The sequence below is a fragment of the Coregonus lavaretus genome (assembly GCF_964263955.1).
Source record: "Coregonus lavaretus genome assembly, chromosome: 8".
NCBI classification, from domain to species: Eukaryota; Metazoa; Chordata; class Actinopteri; order Salmoniformes; family Salmonidae; genus Coregonus; species Coregonus lavaretus.
The window spans coordinates 14,054,811-14,080,196 of NC_139995.1; the positions used below are offsets into that span (position 1 = coordinate 14,054,811).

Below are 25,386 nucleotides of genomic sequence, written 5' to 3' on the forward strand. Positions count from 1 at the left end.
CAGTGAGGTCTTGTTGTGGTGATACACACATTCACATGCGCTGCCTAAGGAGGGGTCAGTGATGATACACACTCAAATCTGTGCACAGTTACTAACGTCCCCCCCTCGTGCGCGCGCTCTCTCTCTCTCTCTCTCTCTCTCTCTCTCTCTCTCTCTCTCTCTCTCTCTCTCTCTCTCTCTCTCTCTCTCTCTCTCTCTCTCTCTCTCTCTCTCTCTCTCTCTCTCTCTCTCTCTCTCTCTCTCTCTCTCTCTCTCTCTCTCTCTCTCTGTACTGTAGAAACTGAAGGAGTTTCTGGAGGGGCGGAACCTGATTACCAAACTGGAGGCCAAACATGACCTGATACAGAAGACTCTGGGAGAGAGTGAGTCACATATTGTCACAGTCACATATTGCATCAACTGGATGTTTTTAACTGAGCATGTCACTGCTAGGACAAATAGTTTGAACACGTTTCCAACAGCGTGTTAGAGAGACATTTGTGCGTGTGAGAGAGCAGAGCAGAGCAGAGCAGGGATTGGAGGACGGGGGGTGAAGGAGGCCAGAGCAGGCCACAGAGAGCAGACGCGTGTTAGGCCACACGAAGGGCCACACTGGGGAGCAGGATGGGGCAGGGGGGATAGGATGTGGGAGGGAGGGAGGGAGGGAGGGACGGAGGGGGGAGAGCACAGCTGTGGATGGGGGGGAGATCCTCTGGGATGTGTTTAGCAGGAGGTATGGCTCCGACAGGAAAACCATTGAGACTGTGTGTGTATTAGCGTGTGTTTGTGTGTGTGTTTTAGCGTGTGTGTGTGTTAGCATGTGTGTGTGTGTTAGCGTGTGTGTATTCCAGGGGAAGTCTGTCACAGTTTGGATCCAGCTGCGGCCATTTCCCTCTTCTCTTCCTCTTGCTTCTGCTATAACTTAATATTTTTTTCTCTCTCTTTCTCCCCTCCCCCTCTTCCTGTGTCTTCCCTGCTTTAGGTCAGAAGACTGACTGTTGCCTTGCCAGGTAGGTGAAGGAAGGAAACACATACACACACTTACCATTGGGAGGTTCTATAGTAGGCTCTATGGTCTATTTGACTGTCTGGGCGTGTTTATGGGCACATACTCATTATTCTGTTAGCGGGAATTGTGTGTGTCTTTGTGTGTGTATGTGTGAGTTCACAAATGTAAGAATATTCGAAGATAAATATACAACGCAGAGGACTAGTGGTCAAGAGGACTAGAGGTCAAGAGGGAATTAACGATCAATTGAAATAGTTGTTTTTCAGTTCAACATCTGTTTAGAATAGATACATTGAGCCTAAAACAGGATACTTGGGGGTTTGGCTATTGGCCCAATTTTATTGCAAGGAATTCTAATTGGTCAGCCACATGCTAGGCTTGAGGCTATAAACTGCATCCTGTCTCTTTGTTCAGTGGAGAAACATTGAGAACAGGGAAGAATGAACATCTACCATCTACTTCCCAGCAAAACAACTATGATTTGTTCTCTTTGAATAAATATTTTTTCTCCCCCTGATTTGCTTTGGGGTCTGTGTTATTGAAGAATAACATCAACTGCTAACACATACAGTGGCTTGCGAAAGTATTCACCCCCCTTGGCATTTTTCCTATTTTGTTGCCTTACAACCTGGAATTAAAATGGATTTTTGGGGGGGTTGTATCATTTGATTTACACAACATGCCTACCACTTTGAAGATGCAAAATCTTTTTTGTGTGAAACAAACAAGAAATAAGACAAAAAAACAGAAAACTTAAGCGTGCATAACTATTCACCCCCCCAAAGTCAATACTTTGTAGAGCCACCTTTTGCAGCAATTACAGCTGCAAGTCTCTTGGGGTATGTCTATATAAGCTTGGCACATCTAGCCACTGGGATTTTTGCCCATTCTTCAAGGCAAAACTGCTCCAGCTCCTTCAAGTTGGATGGGTTCTGCTGGTGTACAGCAATCTTTAAGTCATACCACAGATTCTCAAGTGGATTGAGGTCTGGGCTTTGACTAGGCCATTCCAAGACATTTAAATGTTTCCCCTTAAACCACTCAAGTGTTTCTTTAGCAGTATGCTTAGGGTCATTGTCCTGTTGGAAGGTGAACCTCCGTCCCAGTCTCAAATCTCTGGAAGACTGAAACAGGTTTCCCTCAAGACTTTCCCTGTATTTAGTGCCATCCATCATTCCTTCAATTCTTTTCCCAGTGCTGCCACCACCATGCTTCACTGTGGTGATGGTGTTCTCGGGGTGATGAGAGGTGTTTGGTTTGCGCCAGACAAAGCGTTTTCCTTAATGGACAAAAAGCTCAATTTTAGTCTCATCTGACCAGAGTACCTTCTTCAATATGTTTGGGGAGTCTCCCACATGCCTTTTGGTGAACCAAACGTGTTCACTTATTTTTTTCTTTAAGCAATGGCTTTTTTCTGGCCACTCTTTCGTAAAGCCCAGCTCTGTGGAGTGTACGGCTTAAAGTGGTCCTATGGACAAATACTCCAATCTCCGCTGTGGAGCTTTGCAGCTCCTTCAGGGTTATCTTTGGTCTCTTTGTTGCCTCTCTGATTAATGCCCTCCTTGCCTGGTCCGTGAGTTTTGGTGGGCGGCCCTCTCTTGGCAGGTTTGTTGTGGTGCCATATTCTTTCCATTTTATAATAATGGATTGAATGGTTCTCCGTGAAATGTTCAAAGTTTTTATAACCCAACCTTGATCTGTACTTCTCCACAACTTTGTCCCTGACCTGTTTGGAGAGCTCCTTTGTCTTCATGGTGCTGCTTGCTTCGTGGTGCCCCTTGCTTAGTTGTGTTGCAGACTCTGTGGCCTTTCAGAACAGGTGTATATATACTGAGATCATGTGACAGATCATGTGACACTTAGATTGCACACAGGTGGACTTTATTTAACTAATTATGTGACTTCTGAGGGTAATTGGTTGCACCAGATCTTATTTAGGGGCAAAGCAAAGGGGGTGAAAAAATATGCACGCACCACTTTTCCGTTATTTATTTTTTAGAATTTTTTCATTTCACTTCACCAATTTGGACTATTTTGTGTATGTCCATTACATGAAATCCAAAAAATAATCCATTTAAATTACAGGTTGTAATGCTACAAAATAGGAAAAAGGCCAAGGGGGATGAATACTTTTGCAAGGCCCTTACGTATTTATTTGGACAGTGAAGCTAAAACGTTTAATCTATACTCCAGCATTTTGGATTTGAATTAAAATATAAAAAAATGAGGCAACAGTACAGAATGTCACCTTTTAGTTGAGGGTATTTTTCTGTTTTACCGTTTAGAAATGAAACCATTTCATGTATCTAGTCCCCCCATTTGAAGGTGTCACAAGTATGTGGACAAATTCACTTATAGTGTATTAAAGTAGTCAAGATTTTAGTTTTTGGTCCCATTTTCCTAGCACGCGATGACTACATCGAGATTGTGACTCTACAAACTTGTTGAATGCATTGGCAGTTTGTTTTGGTTGTGTTTCGGATTACAGTACCTTCAAAAAGTATTCACACCCCTTTACTTTTTCCACAATTTGTTGTGTTACAGCCTAATTTTAAAATGGATTAAATAGAGATTTTTTTGTCACTGGCCTACACACAATACCCCATAATGTCAAAGTAGTTGTGTTTTATAATTTTTTTAACAAGTTAATAAAAAATGAAAAGCTTATGGCAAGCCTAAACAAGTGCAGGAGTAAAAATGTGCTTAACAATTCACATAACATGAACTCACTCTGTGTGCAATAATAGTACTAAACATGATTTTTGAATGACTACCTCATCTCTGTACCCGACACACACAATTATCTGTAAGGTCTCTCAGTCGAGCAGTGAATTTCAAACACAGATTCAACCACAAAGACCAGGGAGGTTTTACAATGCCTTGCAAAGAAGGGCACCTATTGGTAGATGGGTAAACAAAATATATATATATTGAATATCCCGTTGAGCATGGTGAAGTTATTAATTACACTTTAGATGGTGTATCAATACACCCAGTCACTACAAAGATACAGGCGTCCTTCCTAACTCAGTTGCCGGAGAGGAAGGAAACTGCTCAGGGATTTCACCATGAGCCCCATGGTGACTTTAAATCAGTTATGGAGTTTAGTAGATGTGATAGGAGAAAACTGAGGATGGATCAACAACATTGTAGTTACTCCACAATACTAACCTAATTGACAGAGTGAAAGGAAGGAAGCCTGTCCAAAATAAACTATTCCAAAACATGCATCCTGTTTGCAACAAGACACCCAAGTAATACGACAAAATATGTGGCAAAACTTTTTCACTTTTTGTCCTGAAGTGTTATGTTTGGGGCAAATCCAATGCAACACATTACTGAGTACCACTCTCCATATTTTCACGCATAGCAGTGGCTGCATCATGTTATGGGTATGCTTGTAATTGTTAAGGACTGGGGAGTTTTTCAGGATAAAAAATTAACGGAATGGAGCTAAGCACAGGCAAAATCTTAGAGGAAAACCTGGTTCAGTCTGCTTTCCACCAGACACTGGAAGATGAAGTCACCTTTCAGCAGGACAATAACCTAAAACACAAGGCCAAATCTACACTGGAGTTGCTTACCAAGAAGACAGTGAATGCTCCTAAGTGGCTGAGTTAACAGTTTTGATTTAACAAATGTTGCACTATCCAGGTGTGGATGGCTCTTAGAGACTTACCTAGAAAGACTCACAGCTACAATCGCTTCCAAAGGTGATTCTAACATGTATTGACTCAGGTGGTTGAATACTTACAGTTGAAGTCGGAAGTTTACATACACTTAGGTTGGAGTCATTAAAACGTGTACAGGTACCACGTTCATCTGTATAAACAATAGTACGCAAGTATAAACACCATGGGACCACACAGCCGTCATACCGCTCAGGACGAAGACGCGTTCTGTCTCCTAGCGATGAACGTACTTTGGTGCGAAAAGTGCAAATCAATCCTAGAACAACAGCAAAGGACCTTGTAAAGATGCTGGAGGAAACAGGTACAAAAGTATCTATATCCACAGTAAAACTAGTCCTATATCGACATAACCTGAAAGGCCGCTCAGCACGGAAGAATCCATTGCTCCAAAACCGCCATAAAAAAGCCAGACTACGGTTTGCAACTGCACATGGGGACAAAGATCGTACTTTTTGGAGAAATGTCCTCTGGTCTGATGAAACAAAAATAGAACTGTTTGGCCATAATGACCATCGTTATGTTTGGAGGATAAAGGGGGTGGCCTGCAAGCCGAAGAACACCATCCCAACCGTGAAGCACGGGGGTGGCAGCATCATGCTGTGGGGGTGCTTTGCTGCAGGAGGGCCTGGTGCACTTCACAAAATAGATGGCATCATGAAGGAAGGAAAATGATGTGGATATATTGAAGCAACATCTCAAGACATCAGTCAGGAAGTTAAAGCTTGGTCGCAAATGGGTCTTCCAAATGGACAATGACTCCAAGCATACTTCCAAAGTTGTGGCAAAATGGCTTAAGGACAACAAAGTCAAGGTATTGGAGTGGCCATCACAAAACCTCAATCCTATAGAAAATGTGTGGGCAGAACTGAAAAAGTGTGTGCGAGCAAGGAGGCCTACAAACGTGACTCAGTTATACCAGCTCTGTTAGGAGGAATGGGCCAAAATTCACCCAATTTATTGTGGGAAGCTTGTGGAAGGCTACCTGAAACATTTGACCCAAGTTAAACTATTTAAAGGCAATGCTAACAAATACTAATTGAGTGTATGTAAACTTCTGACCCACTGGGAATGTGATGAAATAAATAAAAGCTGAAATAAATAATTCTCTCTACTATTATTCTGACATTTCAAATTCTTAAAATAAAGTGGTGATCCTAACTGACCTAAGACTGGGAATTTTTATTAGGATTAAATGTCAGGAATTGTGAAAAACTGAGTTTAAATGTTTTTGGCTAAGGTGTATGTAAACTTCTGACTTCAACTGTACCTAATGAAGATATATATATACAGTGAGGGAAAAAAGTATTTGATCCCCTGCTGATTTAGTACGTTTGCCCACTGACAAAGAAATGATCAGTCTATAATTTTAATGGTAGGTTTATTTGAACAGTGAGAGACAGAATAACAACAAAATAATCCAGAAAAACGCATGTCAAAAATGTTATAAATTGATTAGCATTTTAATGAGGGAAATAAGTATTTGACCCCCTCTCAATCAGAAAGATTTCTGGCTCCCAGGTGTCTTTTATACAGGTAACGAGCTGAGATTAGGAGCACACTCTTAAAGGGAGTGCTCCTAATCTCATTTTGTTACCTGTATAAAAGACACCTGTCCACAGAAGCAATCAATCAATCAGATTCCAAACTCTCCACCATGGCCAAGACCAAAGAGCTCTCCAAGGATGTCAGGGACAAGACTGTAGACCTACACAAGGCTGGGATGGGCTACAAGACCATCGCCAAGCAGCTTGGTGAGAAGGTGACAACAGTTGGTGCGATTATTCGCAAATGGAAGAAACACAAAATAACTGTCAATCTCCCTCGGCCTGGGGCTCCATGCAAGATCTCACCTCGTGGAGTTGCAATGATCATGAGAACGGTGAGGAATCAGCCCAGAAGTACACGGGAGGATCTTGTCAATGATCTCAAGGCAGCTGGGACCATAGTCACCAAGAAAACAATTGGTAACACACTACGCAGCTGGGACCATAGTCACCAAGAAAACAATTGGTAACACACTACGCCGTGAAGGACTGAAATCCTGCAACACCCGCAATGTCCCCCAGCTCAAGAAAGCACATATACAGGCCCGTCTGAAGTTTGCCAATGAACATCTGAATGATTCAGAGGAGAACTGGGTGAAAGTGTTGTGGTCAGATGCGACCAAAATCGAGCTCTTTGGCATCAACTCAACTCGCCGTGTTTGGAGGAGGAGGAATGCTGCCTATGACCCCAAGAACACCATCCCCACCGTCAAACATGGAGGTGGAAACATTATGCTTTGGGCGTGTTTTTCTGCTAAGGGGACAGGACAACTTCACCGCATAAAATGGACGATGTACGGGGCTATGTACCTCAGCCAGGGCATTGAAAATGGGTCATGGATGGGTATTCCAGCATGACAATGACCCAAAACACACGGCCAAGGCAACAAAGGAGTGGCTCAAGAAGAGGCGCATTAAGGTCCTGGAGTGGCCTAGCCAGTCTCCAGACCTTAATCCCATAGAAAGTCTGTGGAGGGAGCTGAAGGTTCGAGTTGCCAAACGTCAGCCTCGAAACCTTAATGACTTGGAGAAGATCTGCAAAGAGGAGTGGGACAAAATCCCTCCTGAGATACGTGCAAACCTGGTGGCCAACTACAAGAAACGTCTGACCTCTGTGATTGCCAACAAGGGTTTTGCCACCAAGTACTAAGTCATGTTTTGCAGAGGGGTCAAATACTTATTTCCCTCATTAAAATGCAAATCAATTTATAACATTTTTGACATGCCTTTTTCTGTATTTTTTTGTCGTTATTCTGTCTCTCACTGTTCAAATAAACCTACCATTAAAATTACAGACTGATAATTTCTTTGTCAGTGGGCAAACGTACAAAATCAGCAGGGGATCAAATACTTTTTCCCCTCACTGTATATATATATACACTACCGTTCAAAAGTTTGGGGTCACTTAGACATTTCCTTGTTTTCCAAGAAAACATACATGAAATGAGTTTGAATAGGAAATATAGCAAAATGCATAGGAAATGTAGTCATTGACAAGGTTAGAAATAATGATTTTTAATGGAAATAATAATTGTGTCCTTCAAACTTTGCTTTCGTCAATTTGCAATTACAGCCTTGCAGACCTTTGGCATTCTAGTTGTCAATTCGTTGAGGTAATCTGAAGAGATTTCACCCCATGCTTCCTGAAGCACCTCCCACAAGTTGGATTGGCTTGATGGGCACTTCTTACGTACCATATGGTCAAGCTGCTCCCACAACAGCTCAATAGGGTTGAGATCCGGTGACTGTGCTGGCCACTCCATTATAGACAGAATACCAGCTGACTGCTTCTTCCCTAAATAGTTATTGCAGAGTTTGGAGCTGTGCTTTGGGTCATGGTCCTGATGTAGGAGGAAATTGGCTCCAATCAAGCGCCATCCACAGGGTATGGCATGCCATGCAAAATGGAGTGATAGCCTTCCTTCTTCAAGATCCCCTTTACCTTGTACAAATCTCCCACTTTACCACCACCAAAGCACCCCCAGACCATCACATTGCCTCCACCATGCGTGACAGATGGCATCAAGCACTCCTCCAGCATCTCTTCATTTGGTCTGCGTCTCACAAATGTTATTCTTTGTGATCCGAACACCTCAAACTTCGATTCGTCTGTCCATAACACTTTTTTCCAATCTTCCTCTGTCCAGTGTCTGTGTTCTTTTGGCCATCTTAATCTTTTCTTTTTATTGGCCAGTCTGAGATATGGCTTTTTCTTTGCAACTCTGCCTAGAAGGTCAGCATCCCGGAGTCGCCTCTTCACTGTTGACGTTGAGACTGGTGTTTTGCGGGTACTATTTAATGAAGTTGCCAGTTGAGGACCTGTGAGGCATCTGTTTCTCAAACCATACACTCTAATGTATTTGTCCTCTTGCTCAGTTGTGCACCGGGGCCTCCCACTCCTCTTTCTATTCTGGTTTTCTAATGATCAATTAGCCTTTTAAAATGATAAACTTGGATTAGTGCCATTGGAACACAGGATTGATGGTTGCTGATAATGAGCCTCTGTACGCCTATGTAGATATTCCATTAAAAATCATCAGTTTCCAGCTACAATAGCCATTTACAACATTAACAATGTCTACACTGTATTTCTGATCAATTTGATGTTATTTTAATGGACAAAAAAATTGCCTTTCTTTCGAAAACAAGGACATTTCTAAGTGACCCCAAACTTTTTAACGTTAGTGTATATATAAAAAATGTTTTAATGGTCATCCACTTTGATATTAGGTAGTATTTTGTGTAGATCGTTGACAAAGAATTACAATGAAATCCATTTAAACCTTGTAACACAACAAAATGTGAAAATAGTCAAGGGGTATGAATACTTTCTGAAGGCACTGTACTGTATGTTGTACCCAATAGAAATTAATGGTAAATCATGTATTTTTGTCATTTTGGGGTCACTTTTTCTCACTCATCATTATTCAGGATTAATTCATGATTATCCGTAATCATGGTAGCATCCACATTAATGTAGAAGTGTTCATAAACATTTTATTCTTATTTACAATAAGTTACAGAGGACAAAGATCATACCCCCCCCCCAAGTTACACATTTTAGCTACATTGTCCAAATAAATACATTAGGGAGTGTAGATCATTTCCAGAGTTGTGTATAAATAGTATCTCTGGAGGCGTAGTGATAGAACAGTGTTCTCTCTCTTTCCCTCTCTTTCTCTCCAGTGACAGGAGGAACTCTGCACTACGGAAGCAGGTAATTTTCTCTCTCCGTTCAGAGTGTGGTTTCATGTGTGTACGTTTCTCTCTCTGTGTATGTGGTTTTACCTTTGTCCTGGACTCACTGTCCACTGCTCTGCATATTATGCACCAGCCCCATGCCAATCTCTTGCTAGGTTTACAGACTGCACCATCTGAAACAGTTCTGCAGGTAAACTGTACTGTATTAGAAGGGTCAGTGCTATCTGGGGTCCTTGGGACGTCCCTAACCTAAACCCTAACCCTACCTTTAACCCCTACCCTAACCTTACACCTTACCTGAATCATTGTACATTTCAACTAGGGACATCCGAAGGATCCAGGATTGCAAGGACCATATAAGAAGAGATAGATTCCATTTCTATTATAACATCCAGTGAGTGTAGCTAGCTCCCCCTAGTGGGAGCCTTCTGCTGTGATCCTCCACTGTCAACACCCCCCCCCCCAGAGATCAGTGAAACAGCAGGCAGCTTCTGAACAGCATACAACCACACTGATACACACAGACATGTAACACACAAATACGCACACATGCACAGACACACACACAGAATGTTCCACAGATTCCCTGCCCTCATCAGATAGTGATCTGTGGAAAACCCAAACAAAGGGATTGGGAAAAAGCTAACTCCTAGCAACAGCTGGCTTCTGTATTCCCGCGCTTCCCTCTCCGCTATGAAACCTCTTCCTCATCGATGTGTGTGTGTGTGAGTGTGTGTGCGTTCAAGCATGTGTGACTTCTTTTGTATGTGCTGTGTGCCTGATTGCATATGTGATTCTTGTATCCGTGTGTAAGTCATATTCTCCCTGTCTGGACTCTCAAGTCTCAACACTGGTTACTGTTATTCTACTGCTCTCCCTCCATCCCTCTCTCCCCTCCATCCCTCTCTCCCCTCCTCCCCTCTCTCCCCTCCTCCCCTCTCTCCGACAGAGGGAAATGGTCAGGGAATTCTCTTTTCACTCTCCATCCCCCTTTCCTCTCCTCCCTCTCCTGGTTACCTGCACGGCATATTCTCTCCTCCTCTAATCCTCCTCTCCTCCTCTCTCTCAGGAGGCTGGCCAGGTCATCCCTCTGATGGTGGAGAGCTGTATCCGCTTCATCAGTCGCCATGGTGAGGATGCCCTGCTCTGTGCTCTCATTGGCTGGGTCTCTGTTGAATAGGTCAATGACTGGCTGTGTCTCTGTTGACTGTGCCAATGTCTGGCTCTGTCTCTGCCTGTGTGGATGGGTGTTTTGTTGTTGGCTTTGCAGGGGCAAAATAAAAAAAATAAAAAAATAGAATAACCTTAAGTATTGTGACATTGCAATATAAATAATTCAAATACAACAGAATAATAAATAGCCTGTGTCGGCTGTCTGTTGTCTAGAAGATCAGTAACATCGCTCTCTCTCTCTCTCTCCCTCTCTCTGTCTCTCGCTTTCAATTCAATTCAATGGATTTATTGGCATGGGAAACATATGTTTACATTGCCAAAGCAAGTGAAATAGATAATAAACAATAAGAAATTAACAGTAAACATTACGCTCACAAAAGTTCCAAAGGAATAGAGACATTTCAAATGTCATATTATGTCTAGTGAGTGTGCAATAGTTAAAGTACAAAAGGGAAAATAAATAAACATAAATATGGGTTGTATTTACATTGGTGTTTGTTCTTCACTGGTTGTCCTTTTCTTGTGGCAACAGGTCACAAATCTTGCTGCTGTGATGGCACACTGTGGTATTTCACCCAATAGATATGGGAGTTTATCAAAATTGGATTTGTTTTCAAATTCTTTGTGGGTCTGTGTAATCTGAGGGAAATGTGTGTCTCTAATATGGTCATACATTTGGCAGGAGGTTAGGAAGTGCAGCTCAGTTTCCACCTCATTTTGTGGGCAGTGTGCACATAGCCTGTCTTCTCTTGAGAGCCAGTTCTGCCTATGGCGGCGTCTCTCAATAGCAAGGCTATGCTCACTGAGTCTGTACATAGTCAAAGCTTTCCTTAATTTTGGGTCAGTCACAGTTGTCAGGTATTCTGCCACTGTATACTCTCTGTTTAGGGCCAAATAGCATTCTAGTTTGCTCCGTTTTTTTGTTAATTCTTTCCAATGTGTCAAGTAATTATCTTTTTGTTTTCTCATGATTTGGTTGGGTCTAATTGTGTTGCTGCCCTGGGGCTCTGTTGAGTTTGTTTGTGAACAGAGCACCAGGACCAGCTTGCTTAGGGGACTCTTCTCCAGGTTTGTCTCTCTGCAGGTGATGGCATTGTTATGGAAGGTTTTGGAATCGCTTCCTTTTAGAATTTAACTCTCTCTCTCTCTCTCTCTCTCTCTCTCTCTCTCTCTCTCTCTCTCTCTCTCTCTCTCTCTCTCTCTCTCTCTCTCTCTCTCTCTCTCTCTCTCTCTCTCTCTCTCTCTCTCTCTCTCTCTCTCTCTCTCTCTCTCTCTCTCTGAAGGTCTGCACCATGAGGGCATCTTCAGAGTGTCTGGCTCTCAGGTGGAGGTCAACGACATCAAGAACGCCTTTGAGAGAGGTAAGACTACACTACCCAGAAAGCCCAGCTCCAGCCATAGCATAAACAGTAGGACCTGCTTATCTCACAATACTCCTTCTTTAACCCACCCAAATGTCTTTCCTTTCCCCTCTTTCTCACCCCAACACATCTCTTTCTCTCTCTCTTTATTTCCCTCTCGTTCATCCTCCCTTCATCCTCTGTCTCTAGGTGAGGACCCGTTGGCGGGGGATCAGAATGATCATGACATGGACTCCATCGCTGGCGTTCTAAAGCTCTACTTCAGAGGCCTGGACCACGCCCTCTTCCCCAAGGAAGTCTTCCATGACCTCATATCCTGTGTCTGTGAGTCTCCGCCAGCGCCACTCCTTTTCCATTATCATACCCTACAAAAAGACCACTGTCCACTGTCCAGTGGTGAGTGTGTGCGTGTGTGCAACGTGTGTGTTTGTATGTGTTCACCCTTTGTGTGTGTTCTGTTTCAGCTATGGAGAACCTGCAGGAGAGGGCTGTCCACATCAGGAAGGTTCTGATGTCTCTGCCCAGCAACACTCTCATCATCATGAGATACCTGTTTGCCTTCCTTAACTAGTGAGTAATGTTGTACTAACACTATTACAACACTACTGGAACATTACTACAGCTCAACTAGTGGTGATCCCACTGCACTACCAAAGCTGTGCTCAGGCTAATCTGTAATGTTGTATTCAGAGTAGCCCGTCCCTCTATCCCTCCCTCCCTCGCTCCCTCCCTCCCTCCCTCCCTCGCTCCCTCCATCCCTCCCCTCTCTGTGGTCTATGTGTAGCCATATGGTTTCTCCAGCCAGCGGAATCTGTTACAGTTTCACTATCATTGCCAGAATGAGGTGTGTGTGTGTTTCCCATACTGGTATAAATGGCTGCTCTGTGTCTGTCCGCCCTTACAGCTCTCCCCTGAGTCATAAAGGACACCAGACGTGCCAGAATCACCCTTTACTACTGCTACTACTACAACACACACACACACACACACACACACAGTCATCAAAGTCTCAGCTTTGATGACTAAACCCTCCATCTGGGGGCTGAGATAGAAAGAGAGAGAGAGAAAAGGAGTGAGGAGAAAAGAGAGGAGTGAAACTTGAGCACCATGTGCAGTTTTCAGGGTCCCAGACAGACAGGCCTCTTATGACAAATCCTGTTTGGAGCTGGTCCATTTGGTCCAAGTGATTCAACATGACCCCCAACTATGGCTGTGGCGGTCACGAACTTTCGTCAGCCGGTGATTGTAAAGCAAATAATTGTCGGTCTCACGGTAATTTACCGTTAATTAACATAAACACACTTAGCATCTCCTGGCTTCCACACATAGCCTACAAGACATTTAAAAAAGTCTAATAAATCCATGTAATATAGCATACACCTTCACAATAAATCCATTATTTATTTTAGACAGGTCTAAAGAAGCATGATATGAAGAAAATGTAGTCTATTTCAGAAGAAAATAATAGCATACTCTGAGTTGTCCTTATGTTAGGTCCTGATGTGGCTATGCCAAATGGCTGTGGGCTACACTAGTTCATTTAGAAGACAAGATTTGCTTATAATTCCGTGGCATTATTTGATATTATTTTATAGTATGAAGAATACAATTGAACAAAGCTGAATAAAATATAAATATTTTCTCCAATCGATTTGAGGGAGTGCGCACATGCGGCTATTCTGAGTTGAGTGGTTAACAAATAAATAGGTATTCCTATATGCTTAATTTAGAGTTATTATTGTTTTGATTTTTAATACATTGTAAGGCTGCATGATGAAAAAGTCGCTTGAAAGGCATGAGCTCTGCTTAGTTTTTTTTTGCACAGGCTGTACACACTCCAATAGTCTCTCATTCACAATTTGACAAGCACTTGATAATGCCTCGAATTTCACGGCGGCATCCCCTTTGTGGCCGTAATGCACCCTAAAAACATCCATGCCTTTTGCGGCCCGGAGTGCTGCGTTGTGTCCTTCTCTCTGAGTGTGCCTCTCACTCACATGGCTCTCCTTCACGTGATCGGGTCTTTCTCATAGGCTACAAGTGAAGATAGACACATGCGCGCGTCCTTATCCAATTCCGAGGTGCATACAGTGCCTTGCAAAAATATTCATCCCCCTTGGCGTTTTTCCTATTTTGTTGCATTACAACCTGTTATTTAAATGGATTTTTATTGGGATTTTATGTAATGGTCATACACAAAATAGTCCAAATTGGTGAAGTGAAATGAAAAAAATTACTTGTTTCAAAAGATTCTAAAAAATAAATAACAGAAAAGTGGTGCGTGCATATGTATTCACCCCCTTTGCTATGAAGCCCCTAAATAAGATCTGGTGCAACCAATTACCTTCAGAAGTCACATAATTAGTTAAATAAAGTCCACCTGTGTGCAATCTAAGTGTCACATGATCTCAGTATATATACACCTGTTCTGAAAGGCCCCAGAGTCTGCAACACCACTAAGCAAGAGGCACCACCAAGCAAGCGGCACCATGAAGACCAAGGAGCTCTCCAAACAGGTAAGGGACAAAGTTGTGGAGAAGTACAGATCAGGGTTGGGTTAAGTATCCGAAACTTTGAACATCCCACGGAGCACCATTAAATCCATTATTAAAAAATGGAAAGAATATGGCACCACAACAAACCTGCCAAGAGAGGGCTGCACACCAAAACTCACGGACCAGGCAAGGAGGGCATTAATCAGAGAGGCAACAAAGAGACCAAAGATAACCCGAAAGGAGCTGCAAAGCTCCACAGCGGCGATTGGAACATCTGTCCATAGGACCACTTTAAGCCGTACACTCCACAGAGTTGGGCTTTATGGAAGAATGGCCAGAAAAAAGCCATTGCTTAAAGAAAAAAATAAGCAAACATGTTTGGTGTTTGCCAAAAGGCATGTGGGAGACTCCCCAAACATATGGAAGAATGTACTCTGGTCAGATGAGACTAAAATTGGGCTTTTTGGCCATCAAGGAAAATTCTATGTCTGGCGCAAACCCAACACCTCTCATCACCCAGAGAACACCACCCCCACAGTGAAGCATGGTGGTGGCAGCATCATGCTGTGGGGATGTTTTTCATCGGCAGGGACTGGGAAACTGGTCAGAATTGAAGGAATGATGGATGGCGCTAAATACAGGGAAATTCCAGAGATTTGAAACTGGGACGGAGGTTCACCTTCCAGAAGGACAGTGACCCTAAGCCTACTGCTAAAGCAACACTCGAGTGGTTTAAGGGGAAACATTTAAATGTCTTGGAATGGCCTAGTCAAAGCCCAGACCTCAATCCAATTAGGAATCTGTGGTATGACTTAAAGATTGCTGTACACCAGCGGAACCCATCCAACTTGAAGGAGCTGGAGCAGTTTTGCCTTGAAGAATGGGCTAAAATCCCAGTGGCTAGATGTGCCAAGCTTATAGAGACATACCCCAAGAGACTTGCAGCTGTAATTGCTGCAAAAGGTGGCTCTACAAAGTATTGACTTGGGGGGGGTGAATAGTTATGCACGCTCAGGTTTTCTGTTTTTCTGTCTTATTTCTTGTTTGTTTCACAATAAAAAATATTTTGCATCTTCAAAGTGGAAGGCATGTTGTGTAAATCAAATGATACAAACCCGTCAAAAATCAATTTTAATTCCAGGTTGTAAGGCAACAAAATAGGAAAAATGCCAAGGGGGGTGAATACTTTCGCAAGCCACTGTATTGAAGATATTGAAAGAACTGTCCACATTTACTTTTCGTCAGCCAACAAGATGAGTAGGCCAAACGAACAGCAAAAGCTCTAGCCTATGTCAATCTACTATCCCTCCCCAAACTTGAAACTCACGCGCTGCTTATATATGCCAGTTAGGCATAGACCCGTTGTAAAGCGGATTAATGTGCTAATTTTACTAAGTTAGATGGCCACTTTAGTTGTGAAACAAACCTTATTAAAACATATAGGCCTATGGGCTAGGCTACATGAGGTGTGTGACTATGATTAGAAAAAGTCACAAAAAAAAGGCATTGTTTCTTATACTGGGCATCATTCACAAGTGATAATATATCATTCACAAGTGATAGGCTAATATTGTCACCCATCAGACTATTCTTGATTTAATCTTGTCTTTACATATACTAAATAATATATGTGTGACATTTGTTTTGATTTAGAATGGACCATTATCATGCATCCTGTATCGAAACAGGGGCAGCGGGAAAAAAATAAATGTCATCTATCCACTTAAATAGCGAATGGAGGATGCTTTTCCACGTGGTTTATTTTCATGCCAGCCAGGTAGGCAATACTCCTGTTTTAAAGAGAAGCAATGTGCTTAATATTAGGAAAGTTGAGAAATAAATATAGTAGGCCTAGCCTATAGAAAGCTGATGGGATCCTCCTATTTTTATTAGTGGTCATCACTGTTTTCTCACACAGTTGCATAGTCTATAGAAATGTTGCGCAACATGATCTCATGGGCTCTCATTAAGTGTTTGATTAGATTTTCGAATCTATTTGCATTGATGTCAAAGTGATTAGAGGGACAATAGAGTGCTGAGTACCAGGCAGTTAGCAAGTTTAGTAGGGTACTAATGACCACCAGCAGCATCAGAGCTTGGAGAAGCCTAGTTACCGTGACTAAACGGGCTTATCCTATGGGGGCTGAGATTGTGGTCAGACTACCCTTGTACCCGAGAGTGCACTCATCCACACAAGATTGAATGGACTTTTAGACATTTTGGGGTGGAAACTCCCTTTAAAGCACCAATCCAATGCATGGTTGTTAAGGGGTCTGGAATAGAAGCAAGAGACCAGTCAGTCTAAAGAGATAATGAGCTGCCTAAGAGCTTTATAGCACATTCTGCTGCCTGAGGGGCTGGAACCCTGCTTTCCACTAATCCTGGTTAAAACATTACTGTCCTACACCCACCCACACACACACACTCTTTCTGGTTTAAACATTGCAGTCGTATACACACAGAGACACGGACACAGATGATGGGTAATGATTTCAACAGGAATGCGATAAAGGCAGTACGTGTGTGTGTGTGTTCACGTGTGTGTGTTCACGTGTGTGTGTTCACGTGTGTGTGTTCACGTGTGTGTGTTCACGTGTGTGTGTTCCTGCTAAACCCTCTCCTCTCTCTCCAGCCTGTCCCAGTACAGTGAGGACAACATGATGGATCCCTATAACCTGGCCATCTGCTTTGGGCCCACCCTGATGTCAGTCCCAGAGAGCTGTGACCAGGTGTCCTGCCAGGCCCACGTTAACGAGCTTATAAAGACCATCATCATCCACCACGACGGTGTCTTCCCCGGACCACGGGACCTGCAGGGGCCCGTCTACATCAGTCCAGGGGCCACTGACGAGGACTGGTGAGTGGGGGCGCAGGAGTAGGGGACAGTGTGTTAGTGTGTATGAGGCAGAGAGATGCAGGGGCCCCTATACCATTTATATGAGTAGTGGGGAAGACACAAGGGGCCTCTTTGCTACTTAGGAGAACTGGTGAGCAGTGTGTGTGAGAGAGAGTGGTAGAGACGGGGGCAACAGTAGTGGCTTGGGGATGGTGAATGGTTTTAGGGTTTTGGGGGGGGTAGTGATTTAAGGGTCTGGTCCAGGCCAGAGGGGCCAGGAGGATCCACTTACCCACAGAGCACTAATCTAAGGCCCAAGACACACACCTCTGGAACCCAGGCTTAGGTTGGACCAGTCCAGTAATGTAACAGTAGAAGTGGCAGGCATGCCAGGGAGCTTGCCAAAGCAACTCAGAGACACTACAGTAACGTCAAAGATCTCTCCAGTGAAGATCGCTCTATCTCTGGCCAGATCTGAAGTGTCTGTTTGTAACTAGATGAATGGAAGTATCTGATGTTGTCATATTGAAACCATTTACTCTCTCATTCTCTCATTTATAAACACATTCATTCATTTAGGGGAAATGTGTGTGTTTATTTTTTGTAAACATTTTTTGTCATTTAGCAGACTTACAGGAGCAATTAGGGTTAAGTGCCTTGCTCAAGGGCACATCGACAGATTTTTCACCTAGTCGGCGATTAGAACCAGCGACCTTTCGGTTACTGGCACAACGCTCTTAACCACTAAGCTACCTACCTGCCGTTTATCAGCTGTAGGTGATCACATGATATACACATTGAAGCACACACACACATACACACACACACACTCACACACACACACACACACACAGACACACACACACACACACACACACACACACACACACACACACATACACCCTCAGGGAAAACGTATGTACATATCTGGACTGTTTTGCTGCATGACCAGCTGTTTCACCAGTTGCTGATTCCCCCACCCCTATTCAAAATCAAATCTCTCTCTCTCTCTCTCTCTCGCTTAGTGATCCCCAATGTGAGCCCCCCCTGGTGGACATACCTGCTCCTGACACCATCTCTGTCATCCACAACAGAGATGATGGTGAGTACACAGCAATATGTACACACACACACATGCACACACACTGTTCAAAACATTTTTCCATAATTCTGTGGACTGTAATGAGCTAAAGCTTGCCCACTGATCTCTGTCCACTGACGGGAAGTATGATGCCCACGAATGCCATGCTGCACTCATTCACTCTGCCCCTAACTCTGAAGCTGCTTCTCTAAGCAACATTCTGCTTCTGACATCACCCCGCCCCCTGCTAGCAGACCACACCATACAGCCACACTCTGACCTCTTTTATCCCCCTAATGAGCACTTCATAACAGCTCTATGATCACTATATGACTGCCTGCTCCCCAACCACTTTGTCTGTAACCAACTGCTGTGGCACTAACCTGCTTGACACTAACACGCCTCCCTCTCTCTACCCCTGCTCCCCTGTTTCTCCCCTGTTTCTCCCCTGTTTCTCCCCTCTCTCTCCCCTCTCTCTCCCGTTTCTCCCATCTCTCTCCCCTCTCTTTCCCCTGTTTCTCCGCCTGTCCCCCTCCATTTCTCTCTGTTTATATCTCCCTCCCTCCCTTCCTACCCTCTCGCCCTCTCCCTGACTCTCAGGCTCATTGGTCGTTTCAGAATCTGACCCAATAGAGGCCATCGCTCGCTTCGACTACTCCGGACGGACCAACCGGGAGCTGTCGTTTAAGAAGGGCGCGTCTCTCCTCATTTTCCAGCGAGCCAGTGATGACTGGTGGGAGGGCCGACACAACGGAGTGGACGGACTGGTGCCTCACCAGTACATAGTGGTTCAGGACATGTAAGAGACCAGAAGACCAGTTTACACTAGTACAGAAGGGTTCAGACCAGTACAGACCTGTTCAGATCAGTATAAACCAGTACAAACCACTTTAGACCAGTACAGACCTGTCCAGATCCGTATAGATCAGTTTAAACCATTACAAACCAGTATAGACCAGTACAGGCCAACATAGAGAAGATGAGAGAATATAGTTCTAGTTGGCCTGGCTGTAGTCTGATCATGTGTGTGTGTTCCAGGCCGGACGGGGGCAGAGGCAGTCCGAAGACTGAAGCGGAGTTGCAGAAGGATAGAGCGTCCACTAGGGGCACCGCTGCCTCTCCTACTGGAGCTCACGTAGCTGACATCTACCTAGCCAACCTCAACAAGTAAGACACACACGCACACATCACAATACAGCATCTCGTCATTTACACCTTCACTGACCCAATTAAATCTCATTGTGTCTGTTTTCATCTTGTCACTAACCATTCCGATCTCTCTCGCTCTCTCTCTCTCTCTCTCTCTCTCTCCTCTTTTCTCTCTCCTCTTTTCTCTCTCCCTATCTCTATCCTTCTCCTTTCTTTCTTTCTTTCTTTCTCTCTCCCTCTCTCCCTGTCAGGATGAGGAAGAGGCCTGAGTTGGGGAGTATCCGTAGAAACTTTTGGGGGTCTGAGGTGGGCCAGGGGGGTGATGTGTCCCTATCTGGGGCGACAGGAGGGGGCGTAAGGACGGCCAGTCTGCCGGTGGGAGGGGCTCTGGTGAAGGAGGGCGGCGACAAGCGACCGGTCAGCGCCCATAGTGTCCTCAACTCCTCTATCACACGCCACTCCTCTCTCAAGACCAAGGTAGCTTCAAAAACATAGCTTCTATTAGTACTGTACTATTGTTATTTTTCAGTTGTTGGGTATTATTTTATATCAGTGGAGGCTGCAGAGGGGAGGACGCCTCATAATAATGGCTGGAATGGAGTCAATGGAATGGTATCAAACACATCAAAGACGTGGTTTCCATATATTTGATGCCATTCCAATGACTCCATTCCAGCCATTATTATGAGCCATCCTTCCCTCAGCAGCCTCCACTGTCATCTATTATTTCTTGTTATTGCTGATTGTAATGAGTCTTATTTGTTGTGTAGGTGGAGAGCCCTCAGTTCTGCAAGGCGACTACCACGGGGCGCTCTAAGAGCTTCAGCAACCACCGGCCCCTGGATCCTGAGGTCATCGCTCAGATGGAGCCCACCTCACAGGTACGCCCATCTCTGACCTCTGACACCGCACCTATCATCTTTGACCCCTCACCTCTCATCCAAATGTGTGTGTGTATTCTGATTTGTATCTCTGTCTGATATCTCCTCTTTCAGGATATCGAGGCAGCTATGAGCTCTGCTCTGAGTGAACTGAGAGAGCTGGAGAGGCAGAGCAGTGCCAAGCACACACACACCCCCGACGTGGTGCTGGACACACTGGAGCAGCTGAAGGGTGTGTGTGGGGGTGGAGGTGGGGGCGCGTCCGAGCCCTCCAGTCCTCTCCACTCCCGTCTGCTGAGGGACAGCGAGGGCGCAGGATCTCCACACTCACACCCCCTCCAACGCAGCGCGTCGTCCGCCAGCGACGTCCCCTCCTCCTTCCGCCCCTCCAAGCCCAGGAGCCCCCTGCCCTCTTCCGCTTCCTCCTCTCTCGCCTCCTCAGCCCTCTCTGCCTCCAATCCCTCCTTCCGAGAGCCTCGCCCTCCAGCCACGCGGCCCAAGCCGGTGGTCTTCCCCAAGGGTGGAGGAGGTGGCAGTCCGGCTATGGGCTCCCCAACCACCACTGTCCCCCCAACCCCTCCTCCACCACCCCCACCCCAGCCCAACGACAAGTCCTGCCCCGCCTGAGGGCACTCACCCACATATACACATATACACACACACACCCCTTCGATCCACACATCCTGCCCCCATCTCCCCTCACCCCAGTGATAAGTGGGATAGCTCTCACCTAGGATCAGCTTACCCTCCCAAACTCTTTAACCATTTATGGGGAAAAACCCCAAACAATATGTAAAGCATCCATGACTCAAGTCTGCCCCTTCTTGGGAGCATCAGTCAACACACCTACCTTCTGACTGACACGGACCAATGCAGAAAATCAAACAAGGCATCAAAATGGACAAACAGCATGACAAAAAGAGATATGGCGCCTGTACTGTATATACTGGTGTGAGGTGTGTGTGTGTGTGCCTGTGTGAGGTCTGTGTGGCATACCTTACACTTGAGTGAGAGCACTGTTTGATTTGAAATAGATGGGACATTTAAGGACATTTATCCCCAACTAACCTTGAGAAGACTGGAGTGGACAGGAGGAGTGGTTCACCTGGATGGCTGTGTGTGTGTGTGACTCCTGAATCCACACTCTCTGAGAACACACAGACAGACTGTGGAACAGAGAACAATTAACTAACTCAGTACAAAACTCAGTAACATGTTCACTCTGCTGCTTCAAGACTGGGGCAAGACTGGATCTACCAGCCTGGACAGAAAGAAAGAGAGAGCTGGACTGATAGATGGATGGATGGACAGATGGAAGATCAGAGATGAGGAGAGGACCAGAGGATAAAGCGACTCCAGTGAAAAGCTGGGCTATATCTCAGATAGAAAAGCGCTGGAGTTGAGAATGCCTGTTTCTATGTGAGGAGGAGAGAGCTAGGCTACATCTCTGATCCCCCTAGGTGTCTGGGCAGCAAGCGGAGTGTTGTGGGGATTCATTCTAACATAAAGCGCTAACCAGTAGAGCTGCTTTACACTACACTCTTTTCTACTGTATTCTACTAGACTCTACATCAGGGCTTTTCAATTAGTGGCCCTCAGCGGCCAAAGTTATGCTGGTTTTCTTTTCTAAGTGGAAATTGATTGACCAACTAATGTAATTGATTTGGCAGAGAGTCCAATCACCTGTTTCCCAGGTGTGAAGGAGTCCCTAGTTCGAGGGAAATCATTTAATGCAGTAGTGATGGGGCCCTCCAGGACCAGAATTGAATAGCCTTGCTCTACATTCAGTACAACCAACATAGTGCAACGCTTGTCCGGCTTTCCAGCAGCACCTCCTGCTGGTGCATAAGCGCACGACATGGCCGTGTTCAATAACCACCCTTTCTTTAGCAATAAGAGTCTGACTCAGACTCATCAACTCAGCAGCATGCCAGGCCTGCTGCTTCTCTCTCCCTTAGATTCCCAGCATTAATATACACTCTATTGCAGAAGTAGAATACACAGACACATGCATGACGTGTGTGACGTGTGTATGTGTTCTGTGGCAGCTAAATGCCTTTCAGGTTCTAATCGCATGCTGGGGCCACAGCAGTCGCAGTGCTGACTGACTGACTGCATCTATCTACAATACAAGCAACGCACCTCTTAGACCCGCTACACGCAAATTATGACTCCAAACAAAATCAGCAAAGATGTTATTTTTATGTGTAAATGTTTAATAATCATGATGATAACTGGAAAAGTGCAGATGAGGAATCTCAGTGAGGTGGAAGAGTTTGTTTAGATACAACCACAAACAAACCTCGTCAAGCACATTCGGAATAATGACATTATGCTTGTTTTCTTCCAGTTGTTAGTTAATCCTCAGATTATGTAATCCTAAATTGTGTGTCAGTGACTCTTCACAGCTCTTAGAACTCAAACATAAATGGAAAATCCACTCAAGAATTGTTTGGTATTTTTTTCATTAGTCCACTGTTGATACAGTCCCAAAATGTTTTGCTTGTCAGCAGTCAAGTTTTCAAGATATTTTGCATCATCATGATGATGTGGCCGGTGACACTTCGCTTCTTGAATGTCTAATATCTTGAAAACTTGACTGCTGACCTGCAAAACCTTTTGGGACTGTAACAACAGTGGACTAATGAAAAAATATACAAATATAGTTTTTGAGTGGATTTGCCCTTCAACTGCTCATCATGAAGGGAACCAACTAATGGCAGCTCTCTGGAGACAGGGGGACCAACAGGAAGGGGACACAGACAGCAGAACCACTTCCTGTGTCACCAGAGCCACTCTGCTACCAGCATCACTGCTCACTAGGCTTAATGTTTGTGTGACTGACTAGTACTCAGTCCCAGCCATTTCAGACAGAGGACAAGAGGAAAAGTGTCACTGTCTCCTCTGTCGTTCCTCTACCAATAGCATTGGTGTGTATCATGGCGGACCAGCATCAAATAATTGATTGGATTTATATAATCCAATGACATGAGTTAAAGCAACAGCCCTGAGGTCTGTTCTGTTGCGCTCGTCTTTAAGAGAACCTCTGCTGTGACTCCCTAAATGTCTGTTACACAACTCTGAGTGTCGCATCACGTGGTCAATGTCAAAACAATCCTGTCCTGTCTGTCACAGTGGGAGAATTAGCATTTTATGTCGTCTGAACTGTGATTTGTCAAGGGGAGGAGACAGAATGTTTTGATTGGTCAAGGTCAGTGGGAGGCGGGATGGTCTAGTGATTGACAGCTTTAACACCCTGTCTGAGATCAGGATCTTTAATGTCAGGGCTCAGAGAACCCTGAGGGGAGAAGGGCAGAGCCACTAGTTAACCAGGCAGACATTTCTGTCATTCCCCCTCTCCCTATCACCCTCCTCTCTCTGTACCTTTCTCCTTCTCCTAGCATTCTCCCTCTGTTCCCACAGACACACACCTTTTCCTTACAAATATCCCTCTGTCTGTTTCCTCCCTTATTCCTTCCGCCGCACCCTGCAAACCCCAGGTATATAATTGTATTATTGCATTCCCAAATGCTCTGTAACAGGTGGTTGAATTCTTAAATGTAATGTTTTATCTCTATGTGTGTATTTTAAGATGTATTTTACATTGTGTTGCTCCTCTTACCTCATCTTGGCAACTGGAGGGATTTTGTGTGTGTGTGGAGTGGTGGGGTGAATAGGCATTAACACACATGTCATACGAACATACACTCATGGGTGATGCTTTGTGGTTGGTGTCTTTGTGTTATCCTGGCTTCGCTGTATAGGAGCTAGGAACCTCAGTCTCCACACCATATTATCAGTTGATCTCAAATCAATCATCATGCATTTAAAATTACATGGTGTGCTCGTGGACTGGTTGAGTGAGGATGATTTTTATTATGATTAACTATTGTTAAATATGCATTTCTTGCCCATTTGCAAACACAAGACCTAAAAAATGACTGTAATGTCAAATATATTTATAGTTGTCTCTGTATTACTGGAGAATCCTGTGTTAAGATGTACTTTGTATATACAATGTTGTACATTACAGAGGTACACTCTTTTTTTGGTACAATATTGTACAGTAATAGTAGTTTAATCAAATAGGTCTTCTATAATTCTTTGTGTAGTTCTTGTAGTAGACTTTTTTAAATAAACATTGCTTGCTATGAAGGTCTCTGCGTTGGTGTGGCGATTATGATGACGGTGATGATAGTGATGATGGATTGCATGTATCTGGTTATCTGTCTCTTCTCTTCAGGAGAGCATTTAGAATAGGAAACCTCGAGGAACACCCCTCACAGTTCTCTCTGATAGTCCAGGCCTGGACGTCATAAACAATATGAATATTCGTATCTTTCCTTCTCAAATCTTTTTTTTCAAAATGGAAGTTTCCAATAAATTACAGTAGGCCCTATGAAACCTGAAACACTATGGATGTAGTAGTGGTCTCGGAAAACCAAGATCTAGGAGCTTTGTGGGAGGCAACCCGGCTGTCTAGAGTGATGTAGTAGACAATCTAGACCACTAGATGTCACTAGAGCCTACCTTTGAAGCCGGCTGGTGCAAAACTCTGACGTTATAGCACTGCACCGAAACTTGCATAGAATCAAAGCTCAAAGAATCAAAGATTATCTATTATATTGATAAGATAGTCGAGTGATCGCTCTAACAATGGAAATACATGTCCTCAAAGGTGGAAGGCAGGGAAGAGGTGGGACCATTCAAGCCAATGAAAGGGCAGGTACGCGTGTGAACAACAGGCACAATTGAGTCGTTTTTTTCAAAGTTCCCGAAATGCCACGTGCGTCCACTTATATCAGTGCACTAGTAACACCCTAACAAATACGAAACTTCTATCAAATAAGCCTCAAGTAGCAATTTCATTTTGTGTTCGACACTCTCTCATTGGCCTCCATACAAAAATTATTCACTTAGTACTCTTCCTCTCTGATAGAATGCAGACTGCATTTCCGCCTAAATCTTCAAAGGTAACCCCATTC

The 25,386-nt window shown here is 44.3% G+C and overlaps 1 pseudogene across 1 annotated transcript in view; it reads left to right on the forward strand.

Annotated features, from left to right (window-relative positions):
* LOC311133171 (SLIT-ROBO Rho GTPase-activating protein 2-like) overlaps positions 1–21,922 on the forward strand; it is a 48,121-nt pseudogene extending 26,199 nt beyond the window's left edge. The window contains exons 8-21 of the transcript XR_014615368.1: positions 278–362; positions 962–989; positions 9,411–9,441; positions 10,495–10,555; positions 11,882–11,959; positions 12,149–12,283; positions 12,424–12,529; positions 17,087–17,311; positions 18,316–18,392; positions 18,972–19,170; positions 19,410–19,538; positions 19,772–19,997; positions 20,291–20,401; positions 20,516–21,922. The product of XR_014615368.1 is annotated as an SLIT-ROBO Rho GTPase-activating protein 2-like (transcript). The remainder of the gene's footprint in view (positions 1–277; positions 363–961; positions 990–9,410; positions 9,442–10,494; positions 10,556–11,881; positions 11,960–12,148; positions 12,284–12,423; positions 12,530–17,086; positions 17,312–18,315; positions 18,393–18,971; positions 19,171–19,409; positions 19,539–19,771; positions 19,998–20,290; positions 20,402–20,515) is intronic.
* Positions 21,923–25,386: the final 3,464 nt, after the last annotated feature.